Raw genomic sequence first — 20,124 nt, 5'->3', positions numbered from 1 at the left:
ATGTGCCCCTTCCCACTCCTAACTCCTGGTAACCACTGTTCACTCTGTTAGATACCTCATATAAGTAGAATTATACAATACTTGCCATTTTATGTCTGGCTTATTTCATTTAGCACAGTGTCTTCAAGGTCCATGCTGTAGCATGTATCCGAATTTCATTCCTTTTGAAGGCTGAATAATATTCCATTGCCTGTATATACCACGTTTGTTTATCCATTCAGCCATCAACAAATACCACCTAAGAACACTAATACTGCTAATGGACTCTGGTATGCAAATGTGTTTTTAACTCCTGCTTTCAATTCAACTAGAAGTGGAACTGCTGAATCAAATGGTCTGTGGGTGTTTGATGCATAATGTCATGTATCTCCCAGTGTCATATAAAGAATGGTTTCATTGACCAGAAAATCTACTTCAACTCTTTGTCCCTGCCCATTTTTTTCTGCTTAAATTTTACAAATGTTCCTTCTGTGAAGATTTAATTACTGTTTATACTTCTCTTAATATGGAACTTTCAGGTAAAGATGAGTAGAATCCCTGGGATTAATAGAATTAGTGATCAAGGGATCAAGGGAGTCAGAAAGCAAGAAATTCTGATAGATTATTTTTCATCCTTTAGGCTTTTGATTGTGAAACTTACCTATACAATAAACACAGGGATAACAAATACGGAGCTTTAGAATGCATGAGTTTCAAATAAGATGTTTTATGGGGAGATAGTTTTATAATTTACCTGTTTATTTCAGAGAGCTATATTAAGCATCTGCTGTATGTCAAGCCTTGAGCTGGATGCTTTCTTTGGAAGTTAAGATGCCATTCATGCAAGTCAGAGGCGATGTTAGGAATTTCCACCTTTTGCATTGACTGAGCAACCCCTTCACAGTTGTTCCCCAAGAACTGTATTGCGAAAGATGTCTGTTATGTAACTACACTTGCACTAGGCTTTTTTCAGTTCACTCTCAATAGCTTTTGAGCCCCCATTATAATTTTCAGGGAGTTTGCGTTTTCTTGGCATCTCAATAGGAGAACTAACTGGTCAGCTTTCTGACTCAGAGTGACTGTCCTTGTACCCAGTGCTGTCGTTACAGCTGTGCTGAGGTGCTCTGTGCGGCTGTTTTCCAGACTTGCCTCGCTCGGATTACCATTTCTCTGTCTTCTCCAGTTGCTTGCTGACCTAGGCTTTTCCACTATACTTCCTTTGTGCTGGTGCCCCATTAAAACGTGGGGGGGAAAAGAGCAAGCATTTACTGAGATACAGTGTGAAGAGGAGAGGGTTCCATGCTTCAGGTGGCTGTGCTTGTGATAACAGTGGTCTCCATGCTTTATATTGTTTTCTTCTATGGGGAGGAGCACACCCTTCTGATATTTTATTTATTCATTTTTATACGTGGCCTGCATAATGTTGATTCGTACATTACTAGTCTTAATGAAACCTAGTCTTACCCCCCCTCATTGTTTAGACAGAAGTTCATTTTAAATAAAAATTACAAGAGTTTGCATCCTGGAGCGCATGCTTGTTACTCTGAAAACCTGGACTGGGACAGCGAGCTGTAATATTTCTTTGCTGAGCATAACAGCTAACCACTGTATACAACTGCAGCGTTGATTCTGTAGATAAAACTAAGGATTCTAACAACTTTATCTAGACTTAGACTTCTAATAGCTTCAAATAGACAGGTAGCTTTAATTAGAGAAAAGTCCTAGCATCTATTCTGTAGTCACTGTGCTACTCAAGTGAGTAGCTGTCGCACTTTTCCCTTCGCTAACATAGGTTTGTTTTCTGTATCTGTGAGTCTATTTTGTAAATTAAGTTCATTTATATCATTTTTTTAGATTCCACATATAAGTGATATATGATGTTTGTCTTTCTCTGTCTGACTTACTTTCAGTTAAGTTCAGTTCAGTCACTCAGTCGTGTCCAACTCTTTGCGACCCCATGAATCGCAGCACGCCAGGCCTCCCTGTCCATCACCAACTCCCGGAGTTTACCCAAACTCATGGGCATTGAGTCAGTGATGCCTTCCAGCCATCTCATTCTCTGTCGTCCCCTTCTCCTCCTGCCCCCAATCCCTCCCAGCATCAGGTCTTTTCCAGTGAGTCAACTCTTCGCATGAGGTGGCCAAAGTATTGGAGTTTCAGCCTCAGCATCAGTCCTTCCAATGAAAACCCAGGACTGATCTCCTTTAGGATGGACTGGTTGGATCTCTTTGCTGTCCAAGGGACTCTCAAGAGTCTTCTCCAACACCACAGTTCAAAAGCATCCATTCTTCAGCGCTCAGCTTTCTTCACAGTCCAACTCTCACATCCATACATGACCACCGGAAAAACCATAGCCTTGACTAGACGGACTTTTGTTGGCAAAGTAATGTCTCTGATTTTTAATATGCTATCTAAGGGAGATCGATCCTGGGTGTTCATTGAAAGGACTGATGCTTAAGCTGAAACTGCAATACTTTGGCTACCTCATGCGATGAGTTGACTCACTGGAAAGGACTCTGATGCTGGGAAGGGTTGGGGGCGGAAGGAGAAGGGGACGACCGAGGATGAGATGGCTGGATGGCATCACCGACTCTGTGGATATGAGTTTGAGTGAACTCCGGGAGTTGGTGATGGACAGGGAGGCCTGGCGTGCTGTGATTCATGGGGTTGCAGAGAGTCGGACACGACTGAGTGACTGAACTGAACTGAACTGAACTGAACTAGGTTGCACTTACCTTACTTAATATGATAATCTCCAGGTCCATTCATATTGCTTCAAATGACATTGAATCATTCTTTTTTATGGCTGAGTAGTATTCCATTGTGTATATATACTGTATCTTCTTCATCCATTGATCTGTTGATGGACACTTAGGTTGCTTCCATATATTGACTGTTGTTAATAGTGCTGCTATGAATATTGGCGTGTATATATCTTTTTGAATTAGAACAATTAATATTCTTTAGACAGCCTGTGAGTGTTTGTATTCCCAGACTCTGACCATTCAATGGGTGTGATGCTGCGTAATGATTCGTTTAGTATCTGTAGTCCACATTCCCTGCTGGTTTTGCTGGATACTTTTTAAGCACTTTAGTTCCCTGTGGCTGCACCATCAGCAGGTTGTGACTCTTAATACAAAGCCAAATAAAATCCATGAACAACAATCCACTAAAGGTACTTTAATGGTACAAACTTTTATATGAATCATTAACAGGATCCTGTCTATGTAGTTGCTGTTTGGGGTCTGGAGGGGCGGACAGTCAGAAGGAGATGAAAGAATAAGTTGCATTTAGTGTTTCCAGTGTTCCAAAGCTTGGATGGAAATAAAAGATGATCATTTCTATTTAATTTATCTGGCTAGATTCCTGTGCCTAATGGCTGCATATATACCATAAACACTGTGAAGAAGCAACCATGGAAACACTTGTTTTCTTGTTGGGCTAAATTTACTCTGGGTTGAATATTAGCACAGTGCCTGGCAGTACTTTAAAAGCAAAAATAGCTTAAGCGTGACTCACTCTGAGTCATTTACTGCTAGTGGGGCTATACTGCCTAGAGCTTGACATTGAACGAGTTGGCAGCCTGTATTGCTACATTTTTTCTAGGAACTCTGAACACATTTCATTCTTGTGAATTCGCTTGTGCAAGATATTAAATAGAGTAATATGTTTATTTTGTTTCAAAGTCAAATGAATTTGAGAATGGTGAAACTGAAGTATTTTTCTTGGGCTTTCTGGAAAAGTCAGATTCTCAGAATTCTCCTGTGGTTAAGGACTTACTTTATTTTATAAAGAATTAATCAGATGTCATGGAGATTTTGTTTTAGATACTTGGGCTTTTCTGATCAAAAACATCAGACTGCCACGAAACCCACTGCAAAAAACAAGCCTAAGCATTACTACCAAGTCCGATTCATTAATTTTCCAACATCACCTGACAAGATGGATTGTGCCATTCAGACAACTTTTTCTTTTACTTTTTCTTACCACTTCTTTAAAAAAAATAAAAATACAGTGAGGCACACAGCATAGCTTGCCTTGGGTTTCGTTGGGTGTATGACTGTAAACTTCTCTCTTATTATTGAAGGTTATATAATGGAACGTTCATTGGTTTTGAAAGGCAGACCAAACCCACCCACAGGATTTCTATTGGCCCTTTAAATGCATTGCGTGTCTTTCCCTGGGTAACCCCTGTGGTTGAGGAAGGAGTGAGTGGCTTGTTGGCTGACTGCAGGAAAGCCTCTGAAGGTTCCAGCTGATTTCATCTGGGCTGGGGTCAGAAACAGCTAGGAATCTAAAATACATATATGAGGATGCTTTTCCCTTGATGTTGCAATCTTTAACATGTTTTTGTGTTTAGTTTCTGGAGTTGCCTAACAATATAATTTCAATTGAAGCTTAGTTTCAGCTCTTTTATTATAATATGAACTGTGAAGGAAGAGGATTTCTTTTCTTTTTTTTTTTTTCTATATAAGGGCACTATCATTTTGCAATATAATTCAGTGATTTGTATAGAAAGACAACCTAAAACCAAAATGAGCCTAAGCTAATGCTTGATATTATTTTGAAATTGTTTTACCATAAAATTCTTACAAGAAGAAATGTAACTCTGGCAGAGAATTTCAACATAGTTGCATAAATGGTGTTTCATATTACAACTTGTTCTCTGGTTGACTTCATTGAAATTAATAAAAGGACTCTTTCAGAAGGATCTGGTGAGTTAGCATCATTATTTTTTAAAAAAAGGAAAGGACTTACTCATAATGTATCCTGTGTTGCTAAGTTTTCAAAGTTAGCTATCTCGACCACACCCAGAAAGCCCTTTCATAAGCCTGAAATCCACTTATTCATTTATGCTGGCTTAGAATTTTCTTCCCAGTAAAATAAGAAGTAGAAGAGCTGAGATCAATGTGAAGTTTCTCTGAGATACAGGATGGTTTCATGAAGAACTAACATTTGGAAATTGAGTTGCTGCCAAATCTTGAATGTAATATGTGGTTCCTTATTCTGTGGTTAAAGAGATCCTGTAAAGCTGGGGTTTCTGATTTGGGCCTGCTGGGCGCTAAAAATATCCCAAGGTGCTTTCTGTACCCCCAGAGGGGTGCTATCACCCTGCTGTAGATCTAGAAGAGAGGATGCCAGTCCAGGTGTAGCCTTGGCTTGTGTCTCAATCATATGGTCTCTCTGCTGCTACATTTTGGCAGCATATAAATGGTTAGTAATTTGTGTAGCTTGAAAATTAACTCAACAAATTTTAGTTAACCAGCCTTTTCTGGGTTGCAAACTGAGGGGACCTATTCTAAATGGGTCTCAGCATAGCCCAGTAGCCACTTTGTTATGCAGTTACGTAGATGTGCTTTGTCCATAGAAGTGTATTAATTAAAACAACATAAAGACTTCACGCAGGGTCTAGCACAAAGTAGGCACTTAATAAAAGCTCATTAAATCTGAATTTATTTATGCGGCAAATATCACAGCCTTATTTGGTCCACAAAGCTTTGTTCTTTTCCTTTCATTCATTCCTGTACTCAAACGTTTATGAACTCTTATTATATTCCAGAAACTATGAGATATTTGAGACAAAAAATTAGTAAGTCTTCAAGAAGTATATTCTTAACTTGGAAAGGCAAGTTATTAAATACATTAGTCATATGCTTGCTTTCTTTCAAGTTTGGTTACAAGGATTTTGTTACCTTGCAGTTAACTTTAAAAAAAAAAACACACACAGTGACAGTCATTGGCCTTCTTTAAGCACTTCCTGTGTAGCCAGCTCTGTTCAAGGTGCTGTGAGCTGGGTAGTGGTGTCATCTTCATTTTACAGAAGGGGATATGGAGCCTCACAGAAGTTGAGCAACAGGCCCAACTTCATATACATGATTCAAACCCAGAAAATCTGGCTGCAGAGTCCATGCCCTTAGCCGTTACGTAAACAGCCTCTTGGTGACTGTCTTTGTTGAGGAAAAAGAAAGAACTCTTTAAAAGTAGGAAAAAAGGGGGAAGTCAACACACCAGTGATAATATGATCTCTTTTGTGAGACGTGAGTTTTTTTTTTTAATTCATGATAATTTTGGAGTTCTGTTGCTGAAATGGAAGTGGCCTCTTAAGTGGGCAACATCTTTGAGAGAGACTGATCGCATATCCAGCATATCTTAGGCCATGTGTGCTGATCCCTAAAAGGAGCTGAGTCTGAAAACTTCATATTCTTTTACATTACCTCAGAGACAAAAACCAGCTCTTAAACCAGTGCTGGGTTCTGGAAACAACCTGGCTAACAGTGAAGCCTCTTTCTTCAACGGAAGGCAGAGCCACTTCTCATCTTGTGGCTCTTTTAAGCTCTCTGACATCCTCTTTCTTGCCCTTTCAACTCCATTCATTTCAAACCCTTCGATTGTTTTTTTATAGTCAACACTATTAAACAGTTATTCAGAGCCCCACAGCTCTTGTTTCTTCCTTGGCTTTGTCCAAGTTCCTGAGAGCTTCGGAAGGGGAGGAAGAGTTCACCCTGTTCCCACATCCAGTCTTTCACCATCATCTCCCTGCAATGCAGAGTCTAAAGGTACAGTGAGTGAAGAAACTTCTCCAGGGAGGTCCCTGATAGTTTATTTGTTCGTATTGTGCATTTGGGTACATTTGCTTTTATTTAGTAAGATGCTCCCTTTTTTATTTCTTGGTTCATTTTTACAGGAAAGTATTCTCTTAACATTGGGAGCAGATTACACTTATTTGCTTAACAGAGTTGTTTGCATGGATGCTCGAGTTTTCACTTCAGGCAGCACTGCTTTTGGCAGTTGTAAACAAATTATCATATTTTTTTGGTAAGGTATAAAATAACACACTTTAACTTGAGGTTGAATGCATTTCCCAGTACAGTATTAGCATTTTCTTATTCTTCAAGTGATGATTTCCAAAAGATGATTTTTTAGTAGAGTTGTTAGTTTTTAATCCAAGTATATCCTTCTGTCCAAGTTGCCCCCACTCAGCACCCACCTATGTAGCACTTTATTGGCACTTTTGATTCAATGCAACCTTTATATTTATTTGTAAAAAAGAATTCATAAACTTCTTTCAAGACAACCAGAATCAAGTATTTCATCCTGAGCTTTTCCTTGACACATTAAACTGATATATTGGGAGTCAGTACTTGGGAAATAAAGGCAGTCCTACCCCAGGCGCATTATAATTTTTGACTGAATATTCTTGCGGCCCAGTCTCTGTGTGCTCTTCCTTTTAAACATGTCCGATCCTGACATTGTAAAATAACATTTCATAAATTTGCCAGGAAGGGAAGGTGACCATACAATTATCAGATGGTAAATTCTACTCATGGGACATTTGCATGGGTCTTTTGTAATTGAAGACAGTGCATCCATTGTAATTGAAGATAGTGCAAATGAGGACATGGAGTGGCCTGGAACAGAGGATAGGGAGGTGAGCAGCTGCTCTGTGCTGTGCCCTCGACCCTGACCAATGCCTGCAGCTGGAATCAGTTCTAGATCTTACCCTCGATGCTCGGGGGCCCTTGAGGGTTTGGGAAGCCAGTTTAGGCATTGCCGGCAACTCTCGATTAGCGTTTTTCTAGGTTTTCACTTTCTGACTTCTGGAGAAAGGAATGCCACTTGTCGGAGAGGGAGTAGGAATGAATCTTGAGAATAAGAGTATGGTTTTGGAAGTGGAGTTGGGGTGGGTACGTAGAAAAGAGGGAGAAGCAGAGGAATAGACACAAATGGGGGAGAAACTTTGGGGAGGAAGACAGTGGAGAGGAAGAGACAGCTTTCTCCCCACTTGCTCCTCCCTGTTTGACAATCTGGTTATTTCCGCTTTCTCCCTTAGCTTCCTCTTTTCCCTGCCCCTTTGATGGCACTATCCTCCAAGACTTGTTCTCTCCTCCTTCTCCCTCATCTGTTTCTGTCCTGTCAGTCCCCTGTCTCCAACCCACTCATCCACCTCCATCAGCTTCCTGTTAGCTGCCTTGCCCCACTTTGCAGAGGGGTCCACCTGGGAGTTCCATGGTCACAGCCAGGCTGGTGCAGCTGGAATAACTTAGGATCTGTTTTCTTAGAATCAGCCTTGACAATCCAGCAAGCGTAACCAGCCTTTCGGGTTCCCTTCAAGTCAGAATGAAACCCTGTTCTCATCTTTGTCCATCTTCCAGTAAGCCTGGACAGTTTCCAGATCTGAGACACAAGATAGGAGAAGACCTGCCATGTCCTAGACATTAGGGTGGGGTTCTCGTTAACAGCATCCTCATTGGTCCTGCAGAGAACATTGAGGGACCTTGGGGGTTTTCCCGCATCTGTGCTGCTCAGACAGGGCAAGTCACACACCGCTGACAAGCAGCTGACCTGGATGCCAATTCAGCTGCCCCTCCAGAGCTGGTGCTTTGCTGCCTGCTAAATAACTGGTCAAAGGTGTACTTACTCTATTTAAAATTCAGGAAAACTTTTATTAACATCTTCTAAACTTTAGCATTCGGAGAAGGCAATGGCAAGCCACTCCAGTACTCTTGCCTAGAAAATCCCATGGATGGAGGAGCCTGGTGGGCTGCAGTCCATGGGGTCGCTACGAGTCGGACGTGACTGAGCGACTTCACTTTCACTTTTCACTTTCACACATTGGAGAAGGAAATGGCAACCCACTCCAGTGTTCTTGCCTGGAGAATCCCAGGGACGGGGGAGCCTGGTGGGCTTCCGTCTATGGGGTCACACAGAGTCAGACACGACTGAAGTGACTTAGCAGCAGCAGCAGCAGCAAACTTTAGCATTAACTCTTGGTGTTGAACAATGTCTACACAAATATATTGCAATTAATATTAAGAATCAGAAAGTCTTTTATTGGGCTCATAAAACTTCTTTCAGTTCAGTTCAGTTAAGTCGCTCAGTCGTGTCCGACTCTCCGCGACCCCATGAATCACAGCACGCCAGGCCTCCCTGTCCATCACCAACTCCCGGAGTTCACTCAAACTCATGTCCACAGAGTTGGTGATGCCATCCAGCCATCTCATTCTCGGTTGTCCCCTTCTCCTCCCGCCCCCAACCTTTCCCAGCATCAGAGTCTTTTCCAGTGAGTCAACTCGTCGCATGAGGTGGCCAAAGTATTGCAGTTTCAGCTTTAGCATCAGTCCTTCCAATGAACACCCAGGATCCATCTCCCTTAGAATGGACTGGTTAGATCTCCTTGCGGTACAAGGGACTCTCAAGAGCCTTCTCCAACACCACAGTTCTAAAGCATCAATTCTTCGGTGATCAGCTTTCTTCACAGTCCAACTCTCACATCCATACATGACCACGGGAAAAACCATAGCCTTGACTAGACGGACCTTGGTTGGCAAAGTAATGTCTCTGCTTTTTAATATATTATCAAGGTTGGTCATAACTTTCCTTCCAAGGAGCAAGCGTCTTTTAATTTCATGGCTGCAATCAGCATCTGCAGTGATTTTGGAGCCCAAAAAATAAAGTCTGACACTGTTTCCACTGTTTTTCCATCTATTTCCCATGAAGTGATGGGACCAGATGCCATGATCTTTGTTTTCTGAATGTTGAGCTTCAAGCCAACCTTTTCACTCTCCTCTTTCACTTTCATCAAGAGGCCTTTGAGTTCCTCTTCACTTCCTGCCATAAGGGTAGTGTCATCTGCATATCTGAGATTATTGATATTTCTCCCAGCAGTCTTGATTCCAGCCTGTGCTTCTTCCAGCCCAGCGTTCCTCATGATGTACTCTGCATATAAGTTAAATAAGCAGGGTGACAATATACAGCCTTGACGTACTCCTTTTCCTGTTTGGAACCAGTCTGTTCCATGTCCAGTTCTGACTGTTGCTTCCTGACCTGCATACAGGTTTCTCAAGAGGCAGGTCAGGTGGTCTGGGATTCCCATCTTTTTCAGAATGTTCCACAGTTTATTGTGATCCACACAGTCAAAGGCTTTGGCATAGTCAATGAAGCAGAAGTAGATGCTCTTCTGGAACTCTCTTGCTTTCTCCATGATGCAGCAGATGTTGGCAATTTGATCTCTAGTATTTGCAAATCAGGTTAAGCTTTAATTAGAATTTCTTGATATTCAGTCCTTTTTAAAATCACTTTTCTAACTATGCAAATGTTTATGTCATAGAAAATTGAAATAATACAAAAGATAAAAATCACCTCCAGTCCCACCACATAGTAATGGCTTCTATAGTTCCATAGTCTTTTTCTTATAAAACATGTCCTTGCAAGATTGGGATCAGTTTTGTGTTCTGATTATTTCCCTCACTATAGTGCGAGTTCATAAAGTATCTGAAAATATGATTTTAAATTGATATCTAATATTCCACTTATGTAGCATGATTTTCCTCTTTGAGTCATTTCTCTCTGTTAATATTCACTCACGAGTAGTCTCTCAGTGGATGATATCAGTTTAATGGTTTAAAAATATCTTTTTCTTTGCACTGAGTCTGAACTATCAAAAATTTACCATTTTCAGGTCATTTCTTTGTTGTTTTTAATTTATATATTAGATTAGTAGTATATTTTTCAAGTAGACGTTGTTTTCTAAAAATTACTTCAGAAGTTGAAACAAGTGATTGGTGTTTTGTTTTGGTAAAAATTTACTCATTTTGAAAATGTTTTGATACATTTATTCAACCAGCAGACTTTTATTAAATCCCTCCCAGTACAAGGTGCTAGTTGCTGAGAAGCATGCTTTCTGCCTTCAAGAAACTTGTAATTCACACAGGTAACTTATATGAGATAATTTTATATTTAAATATAATAGTAATATTATAACAGAAATAAATACAAAAATAAAGCTGTAAGCAGTGTGCATGGAGAACACAAAGGAAAAGAGGTTAATTCTGGCTGGCAGAAGACTTCCTGGGAGAGTTGACATTTGAGCTGGGCCTTGAGGCATGGGTAGAATTTCACTTGAGATGGCAGTTGAAGGACATGTGAAGCAAGGGCATAAAACATAGAACCACAGAGGCCTGAGAGCACGTGTCACATTTGAGGAAGTCATGTCTCCCAGGTAGGCTGGTGCTTTATGTGCCAGGGTCGTGGGGTCAGGTGTCATGGGAGTGAGACAGAGGGCAGTAGTAGCATCAAACCTAGAGCACGAAGGGATCAAACAATTGATGATCAATTAGTGTGTGTCTGGCGGCTCAGATGGTAATGCGTCTACCTGCAATGTGGGAGACCTGGGTTCAATCCCTGGGTCAGGAAGATCCCCTGGAGAAGGAAATGGCAACCCACTCCAGTACTCTTGCCTGGAAAATTCCACGGATGGAGGAGCCTGGTAGGCTGCAGTCCATGGGATTTGCAAAGAGTCAGACACGACTGAGCAACTTCACTAGTAGTGTGTGTCTGACTCTGAGCTGCGTTCCCTCATTCATAGATGATCTCATTTGATTTATGTAACAATTTTGTGAGGTATTAATATCACCACTTTGGAAGATGGAAATAAAAAGCTCAAGAAGCCTAAGTGATTTCCCCCCAAATCACAAAGCTTTATCAGAGGCAGGACCAAAACTCAAACCTAGGCCTGAAGGTCATGCTTTTTTCCGCAGTACAAGTGTAGAGAGTCGTAAAAACCGCATTCCAGTGTTTGGATTGTTGTGTAAGTAGTGCCTTTGTGTTTTTTTTAATGGAGTATAGTAGCTTTACAATGTTGTGTTAGTTTCTACTGTACAGCAAAGTGACTCAGCCGTACATATACATGTATCCCCTCTTTTTTGGATTTCCATCCCACGCAAGTCACCACAGAGCACCAAGCAGAGTTCCCTGTGCTGTACAGTAGGTTCTCACTAGTCATCTGTTTATACACAGTATCAATCGTGTGTGTGTATCAATCCCCGTCTCCCAATTCATCCCACCACCACCACCACCACCCTTGCCCCTTTGATATCCTTTTTTTTTTGTATGAGTGATATCTGACTAATGAAGGTACTTCTAGTGGCAGAGCAAAGAAGAATTGAAAAAGGATATTGCAAGAAATGAGATAAGCTGGAAGACTCTTGCAGAAATCCAACCAGGACATGGAGAAACTGAGCTACTGCAGAAGTGGTAGGAATGAAAGAAAGCGGTGGAAGAGGTGTAGAATGGAAGCCTTAGTAGACTGATGATGTGAAGGCAGTTAGGAGGTCTAGATTAGTCATCTCGACTTTTTAAAAATCACGTACTCTTTTTTTTTCTTTTACTTTAAGCAAAATCCCATGTATTTGGAAATTAAATGTCCACTTCTAAATGATGGTTATATGGTTGTGTCTAAGAAGCCATAACAAGGAAAATTAGAAAGTATTTGTAATAGAATAAAAATGAAAAGAGAATTTACCAGAATTTGTTGCATACAGCTGAAGCTGCTTAATGCAATTAAATACAATGTGGAATCTTGAATATAGTATGAAAACTAATAATAGACACTAGCATAAAATTTTGTGAAATTTGAGCAAAATCTGTACTTTAGTTAATGATACTGTATGACTTGTTAATTTCCTGTTTTTTTTTTTTAACAACATAGTATTTCTTTATATTCTCAGAATTGAATTAGAAGTTTCACTCCTCATTCAGAAAGAATTTTTATGATCACTAAGATTATAAATTTTCTAGATATTTAGCGGTAATGCTCGATGCCAAAATATATGAAGCTATATAAAAGTTTTGAGTGAATATAAATTAGAAAGAAGTCTATCATTCTGTTTATGATAAGTCAAACAAGGGGACTCAAAATGTCATAATTTTTCTAGCTAGGCAAAAATTCATACATTTTCTAAAAAATGCATATTATACATACTATATACATAGATGTATACAAAAGCTTTTTAACTTGGCTTGGTAAAGGCTTGAGAAAGAACAGCAGCAACAAAAAGAGACCACGAAACTGGGAAACATGAACTAACTGAAATGGGAACGCTGAATACGAAATAGAGAAAGTAGAAATCACATACCCTTAATGAATACTTTTGAGCATGAATCCAGTATGAAAGTTTTCATGTTTAATCCCTTCTCCTGTGGATTTTTCCTGTCAATACTCATTTTAGGGATTACTGGAATTAATGAAGAAGAATGGGTGTTCTGGGAGATTGGCAGGAAAAAAGAGTAGAATTGAATTAGAGTTGGTTCTGGACATGATGGGTCCAAGATACCTGAAGCAGTGCAGTCATTTGAAGATGCTTCATACACAGTTGAAAGTGAGTCCTAAAGATTGTAGAAGGAAAAAGATACCAAGCTTATGTTGGTGGTTGATTGTTTTAATGTTTTATCATTTGATTCTCAACTAAATACTTACAGCATTTTGAAAATGTTATACTTGGCGGTCTAAATTAAAGAGTGAGTATTCTTAAAATAAATCTTTTGTGTAGCCTAAAACATGAAGGTCTTTTGGATTGTAATTCATTCACCTGTTTAGATTTCTTAGAATATTCAGAGGTATCGGCTCTAAACAGGTCTTCCAAAGCAAGAGATTCTCCAAAGCTCAGAGTGTCTTACGAATGGCTTATGTTTTTCAGTGACTTTCTCAAAACTATAATTTTCATTTCCTTCTGGCCAACCCTCCATTACTGAGTTAATACCTATAAAACCTAACCTAGAATTTACTTTCAATTTACTAAGACTCTGCAGTTATATGATTAAAGGAACAAATGCTGGTTGATGTTTTTGGTTTGGTTCAGTTTGGTTTGATTTTATTTTATTTTAATTAAGAGTACTTCAGCCCACAAAATCTTTTATCGTGATATTCAAACCATGTTTCCCTTTGGGGAAGAAGGGATAAGAAACAGCTGTAGTTCCTCTATATTTCATGAAGTCCAATTAACTTTCTTCCTTTTGTCTATTTTCTGTTTAGTGTCAGTATCCGTATCCTTGATGAATATTTATTGAATGCCCAAGGAATAGTAGCACTGTTGTAAGCTGAGCACAGGCTAATGTGGAAAAGCACCTTTTCTCTTTTATTGCTTACTGGATAAAAGGCCCAAAGAACTATGTCAGGTTCACAAAATGAGTCTTTCATGCAAAATAGATTCTCAGAACAAATGGAAACCTTCCTATTGGGCAAAATAACAAAGCACAGTCAAATCTACAGGTCTCTGTAATCTTGCCCCTCTCTCTCTTCGACGGCAGGGGGCAGCGGCATAAGATATGAATGGTTGCTACCCCTTCTGTTCCCTGCACCCTGTACACAGCAGCCACAACTGACTGTGTGGACAGCAAGCTTTTGAGGCTGAAATAGAAGACTAAGGCCTTGAACAAAATCACAGATTAAATCAGTGGTTGATGAAAATTGCAGTATCTGATTTTACATCTAACACATATTAGCCTGATCTCTTGTCTTCCAGAGAAGGTCTTCCAGAGAAATTTTGAGGAAACAGATATTTGGGACTGTTAGTCATAGAGTAAACTTCATAGTCTCAGGATGTTTATAGTTGTCTTACAGGTAGTAGCAGGATGAGCCAGTAGACAGGAAGTGCTGTGCCACATAGTAAAGAGTTAGTAAATATGAACGAATGATTGCCGACATCCCTTCAGGAAAACAACTTGTTTCGGTAGCTTTTCAGTGAGTTCACAGTGTGTCACTGCCGTGTCTTTGACCAGCGTGCGACAGTACAATAATTTCAAGAGCAAGAAGTCTCTTAGGACCTTTGTTCTGGTTCTGCCATTTTGGTGTTATAAGTACTCAGAGACTGACCTCTTTCATTCCCTGAAACAGTCTGTATTTCTTTTTGTGTTGCCACAGAACTCCAATCATACTCATCCTGACACTTTTGTACACTGTAGGTCACACCCACTAGTGAATAATGAGATGTTGTAAGCAGCAACCTAGTTGTAAAAGGTTGTGACCAGCATTTTATTAAAAAAAGAAAAGATATAGAATAGGGTAGATCAGAAAATAGCCCAGAGCGAATCGTGTATAGAAAGAGTCATGTTTCATAAAACTTCTGTTTCACTTAAACTTGTTTGTTTATACTGGGTTGCAGTATAAAATGTATTTCTTTAAGTCGTAGTTTAAAAAAATTTTTCTTGAAAAACACTTTGTTGCAGTATAAACCATGTAATTGTTTTATAAATCCGTCCCCTCTGCTAGACTATGCACCTCTTGAAAAAAGCAATCACATTTTCTTTGTCTCTTAATTTCTAATAGCTAGAATAGATTTGCCTAATAGGTGTTTAGTGTTTGTGGAATGAATGAAAGAACTGAAATCTACTTAACTTCTCTGAACCTCATATTTTTCCTATGTTAGAATGTCACCCACCAGATCTCACAGTGTTCCTGTGTAGAGTGGTTGAGATATGGATGTGAAAGTGCTTTATTGTAAGGATGATGTGCAGAATAAGGATTATCATCCAGCATAAATTTTGTTATTGTTGCTGGGCAGATAAGCTTCAGAAAATCTTAAACTCTTAAATCAGTGTTCTAAAGATGACTTATTTATTGCAGTACTATTAATAGTACTGTATTATCCCTTTTTAGGTTACAAGTTAGGAGACAGTCTTGAAAAATTAAGTATGTGCTTTTTCTTTTTCATTTTTACTTTTTAAATTATGGAATAGTTAATTATAGAACATACAAAGTAGACACAGTATAAGATGAACTGCTGTGTACTCAGCTCCACCTTCTACCAACAGGTAGCAACTCAGAGCCAATTTTGTCTCATCTGCATCCTCTCCTATCTCCCGCTTCCTGCGTTACTGTGAAAGGTTTCTTTTCTTCTCTCCCACTCTTCTCTCTCCCCCAACCTTCTTCCCTCTTTTGCTTACCTTTTCAAGTATGTAGAAATATTCTTAACATTCTTTTAAGATAGAATCATCAGTGCCAAGCTATGTAGGTTGGGGATTTAGACTAAAGTAGCGCAGTAGTGTGTGTGAATGAGCTATTCTATGACAGGAACTAGCAGGTAAACAAGATATTTTATTTCCCAAGATTTTCATATGATGGTGACCAACTCCATTGCAAAACAATGATCACATTCCAGAGTCGTAAGTAGTTCTGGAGGCTTAGTTACACAATCACCAACTCTGTCATCTTCCTCAGAAATGTGACCTTACAGAAAAGTAAAGAGTCTGAAGCATGACAGGTCACTTTTTAAGCTTTTTGAAGTTTGTTTTCTATCATGTAAGAATCCTCAAGCTTTTGACCTCTAGCTAGGCAAGAAAAAGTATCTGACAAACTTTTGAAATACTGTAAAACTATAATAAACTCCACTTTAAGACTATAGCCCTGGGCTGTAATATGTCACTCAGAAGTTAAAATCTACCTGGAAGAAAAAATTTTAAGCATCACTTGTATTATTAATTTATAGTAATCTTTTTTTGGTTTTCATAATTTTGTGATTTGGGCCTTAATGTGATAAATATATAGATCCAAATAATTTGAAACCCTCAAGATACTTAATTCTGTCAAATTTTACTTATTTAGAATTTTTCTTCCTTAAAGTCAAATGTAGAGACTTTTTCTATTTTGAACAAGGTATTGCTAAATTTTACCCACTGCAACAATTGAATAGTCCAAAACTGTGCTTTTCTCAACTTAGTAAAAACCAATTGTTATTAATCTAACACTCCGAACTGCCAGGGGTTTTTCTCCTTTGATCTCATTCTGCACAAACTACTCCATTTGACAAGTATCCTCGTATTGACTTCTATTTCCCATCAACCCAATTATAAACTCAATATTGATGACATTTCACCATTTTAGACCCTGACTCTATGTCCGTTTAATCCTGCCTCTCAGTGTAAACTGGAGTTAATTTTAGCCAGGTGAATGCACTTCCTCATGGCCTCTCTGGGTGCCATTCTAACTCCTTCCCTGCTGTCTGATCACAGCACAACTCTCGTTCATCAAGGCCACTTCCCCCCCACCATTCCTCTTCTCTAACTTATGCCCTGCCAATCCTACATGACCCATTTCAAGTCCTACCTTTTCAAATAAGCCTTCCCCAGTAATATCCATCTTCCTGGCTATTTTTATTTTTTGAGGGAAGAAGTATGACTTTATTTGGAAAGCTGACAGACTGAGAAGATGGCAGACTAATGTCTCAAAATAACCATTTTACTGGGGTCTGGTTTCTGGCTGTTTTTAGTTCTTGATTTCCTGTGTCAGGTATGTTTGCCCTTGAATATAATTTGAAAATTTCCCCCTACTCTAAAAGTAATATATGCTTCATGTAAAATTATTACATAGGATATTTGAAAGTGAAAAGATTGCTCCTGACTTCCCAATTCCAATCTGCAGAGATAACCACTGGTATGTGTCTGTACTGTCTTATTTCTGCATATAAGCAAGAATATACATGGCACATGTTACACACATACATGTTTATACACATGGAGATAGCTATAGATTTAGATATATTTTACACACATATACCATCTTATAACTTTCTTTTTCCGTCTGATGATGTATCTTGGAAATCTGTCCATGTCAGTGAATATAAGTGATTTCATTTAAACATCTCTTTATTGTGTCAAATTGTTTTATATATATATATCTCATCTTCCTTCGCAGAAGGAAAATGGAAACTCCTCAAGGGCAGGATAATAACATATTCCTTCTCTTCCATTTGCTTATTCTTTAGTCTTTGTGCATTTATTGTGTGTTTCACTATTCATGCTATGGGAAATCATGATGTTTACTTCTCATTATCCCTAAGGGGTCAGGATCTAGTAGATAAGAATCTACATTTATTCTTAGAACTGTAACACAGGAAGAAATTAAGAAGTGTCACCAATTTTTGTTACTAGTAATATGACTGATTAAGTTATTTGAACAATTTTCTTGCCGAAAATTATTGAAGTTGTTGAATATGTACAAGAAAACATCCTCAGAGGAGCAAAGACCTGAAATTCTAAGGAACTGTAAGGAAAAGCAAGAGTTCAAAGAAGCTTAGACAGAAAAACCTTTTGACAAAATTCAGCACCCATTGATGATAAAAACCCTCCAGAAAGTGGGCATAGAGGTGAATATTTCCAACACGATAAAGGTCATATATGACAAACCTACAGCTAGCATCATACTCCATGGTGAGAAGCTGAAAGCATTCCCTCTAAGATCAGGAACAAGACAAGGATGTCCTCTCTCACCACTTTTGTTCAACATAGTTTTGGAAGTCCTAGCTACAGCAGTCAGAGAAGAAAAAGGAGTAAAGGGAATCCAGATTGGAAAAGAAGAAGTTAAGCTGTCACTGTTTGCGGATGACATGACTATACATAGAAGATCCTAAAGCTACTACCAGGAAACTGCTAGTACTCATCAGTGAACTTGGTAAACTTGCAGGTTCCAAAATTAATACACAGAAATCTGTTGCATTTCTATACATTAACAACAAAAGATCAGAAAGAGAAATTCAAGAAGCAGTTCTGTTTTCCATTGCATCAAAAAGAATGAAAATTCAGAACTAACACTGCTTTTTCCTTGAGGGCATTTGCTACTGCAGGCAAATTTGGACTTTGCCTGCATTGTGGGTAGTAACATTACATAGAAAGCTAGTAAATGATTACTTTTAAGATTAGCATAGTAATTTGGGGGCAGTGCAGAGTTTCTGGGGTACTCAGAATCCTGTTTATGGACCTGGTGGGAGCTCAATAGGGTAATTTATTTTCTAAACTAGGCATTTTTGTTTTGTGTACTTTTCTGTGTACGCATTATAATTTAAAACAAAAAATTAGATGTGAGAGAACAAGTTATAAAACAATAATCTGATCTCACACATGTGTACATTATATAAATGTATATGTGCATGTGTGTCTATGTTCTATGAATAGAATGTGTAATATATAAATTCCACACATTGATAAAATCAGAAATTTTAAAATATATGTGTTTGGGAATGCAAAAGTTTATGTGTGTGTTTCATATACACAAAAAAGATGTGAAAGAGTATTTTCCAACTACTGAGGACAACCTTGAGAGATAGAATAGGGGTGGGGAAGAAGCACGAAAGAAATTTATTATAGTTTGTGCTTTAAAGCACTGTTAAATTTTGTAAATATTCATTATTATTTAGTATTTTAAAAAGCAGATTAAAAAGGACGGCTTCTGTTTCTGCCCTTATATTAAAAATAAAGTGTTCCTTCCACCAGGCTCCATACCATTTGGCACAGTACCTTTTGTTTTTTAAATGTCTTGTTCCTTTGCTAGACTGTAAGCTCTTAAAGGGAATAAGACAATTTTTATTTTTATATTTCTTATATCTAATTAATCCTCATATATAGGAGAGGATCTATAAATGCTAGTGAAAAATGAATGAATAAATGTACCTTAAAAAGAATTTAGGACTATAGGTATCCAGTAGATACAGTGTTTACTTGGAGTCTTTCATTATGCTTTTGAATATTATTTTGTATCTGGCACAGCAGTGGGTGTAAAGTTGGCACAGTGAATACAGGTTGATTTGAATTTAACTGACACTTTGTGGAACCTGTAGGCAAATGTGGAGTCTGCCATGTGGTGCCCCTCTTGATCCCAGAAAGCAGAAAAATGCAAATACTCTCTGAAAATTAAACTAAGAAATGAACATCTAACTGATTAAAGTCAAGAAAGGCAACATGATCTTATGAGACATAAGGACTCTCTGGGAGCAGAGATTTGACTAACCTGATTGATGGTACTGACGTCTTTAAAACACTCAAACATAGAAGAATGCTCAGGAGAGCATTTTCTTTCTCTTCAAAACAGAAGAAAAGAAAAACTCTTAATGAAATTGTCACGATACCTAACAAAGCATTGTCTGACCAATAGCACCTGCCAGGTGGAGGCAAGCATTCAACCTGTCTAGCAGGTGGATAGCCCTGTGGTACAGAGCTGCAGAGCCTCATGCCATTTTGCACTGGAATCCTGCATAATTAACTCCACTTGCTCTGCTTCCGTATGCACCAAGCTTCCCTCTGGTGATTTGCCTTCCCAAGGAGATAATGCACTATCAGGCTGATGCAGAGTCATCACTATCAGACTGATGCAGAGTCAGTATGGCTGATTCTTCTGTTGTTCACTGTAAATAATAAAAGTCGCCTTCTTTTTATATATATATATATACATCAGTGTCTTGTGAGTTTTGTTAGCATGAGTCTGCATTCCTGGGTCCAGTCAGTGAGATCGGGTATCAGAGTCTGCAAGGCTCATCAAGGTAAATACTGCCTTGTTGGAGCGGACTGCTGGATTTTCCAGGTGATGCCCATCCATGTCAT

At 38.8% G+C, this 20,124-nt stretch overlaps 1 protein-coding gene across 14 annotated transcripts in view; it reads left to right on the top strand.

The window, feature by feature from the left end:
• NSMCE2 (NSE2 SUMO ligase component of SMC5/6 complex) overlaps positions 1 to 20,124 on the top strand; it is a 242,248-nt gene that overhangs the window by 104,070 nt on the left and 118,054 nt on the right. The window lies entirely within an intron of this gene.

The sequence above is a fragment of the Moschus berezovskii genome, chromosome 16, assembly GCF_049115385.1.
Source record: "Moschus berezovskii isolate FMDL1 chromosome 16, NW_MosBer_1.0, whole genome shotgun sequence".
NCBI classification, from domain to species: domain Eukaryota; kingdom Metazoa; phylum Chordata; class Mammalia; order Artiodactyla; family Moschidae; genus Moschus; species Moschus berezovskii.
Note: the sequence above shows the minus strand (reverse complement) of the source record. Positions and strands in the feature narration are given on the sequence as shown.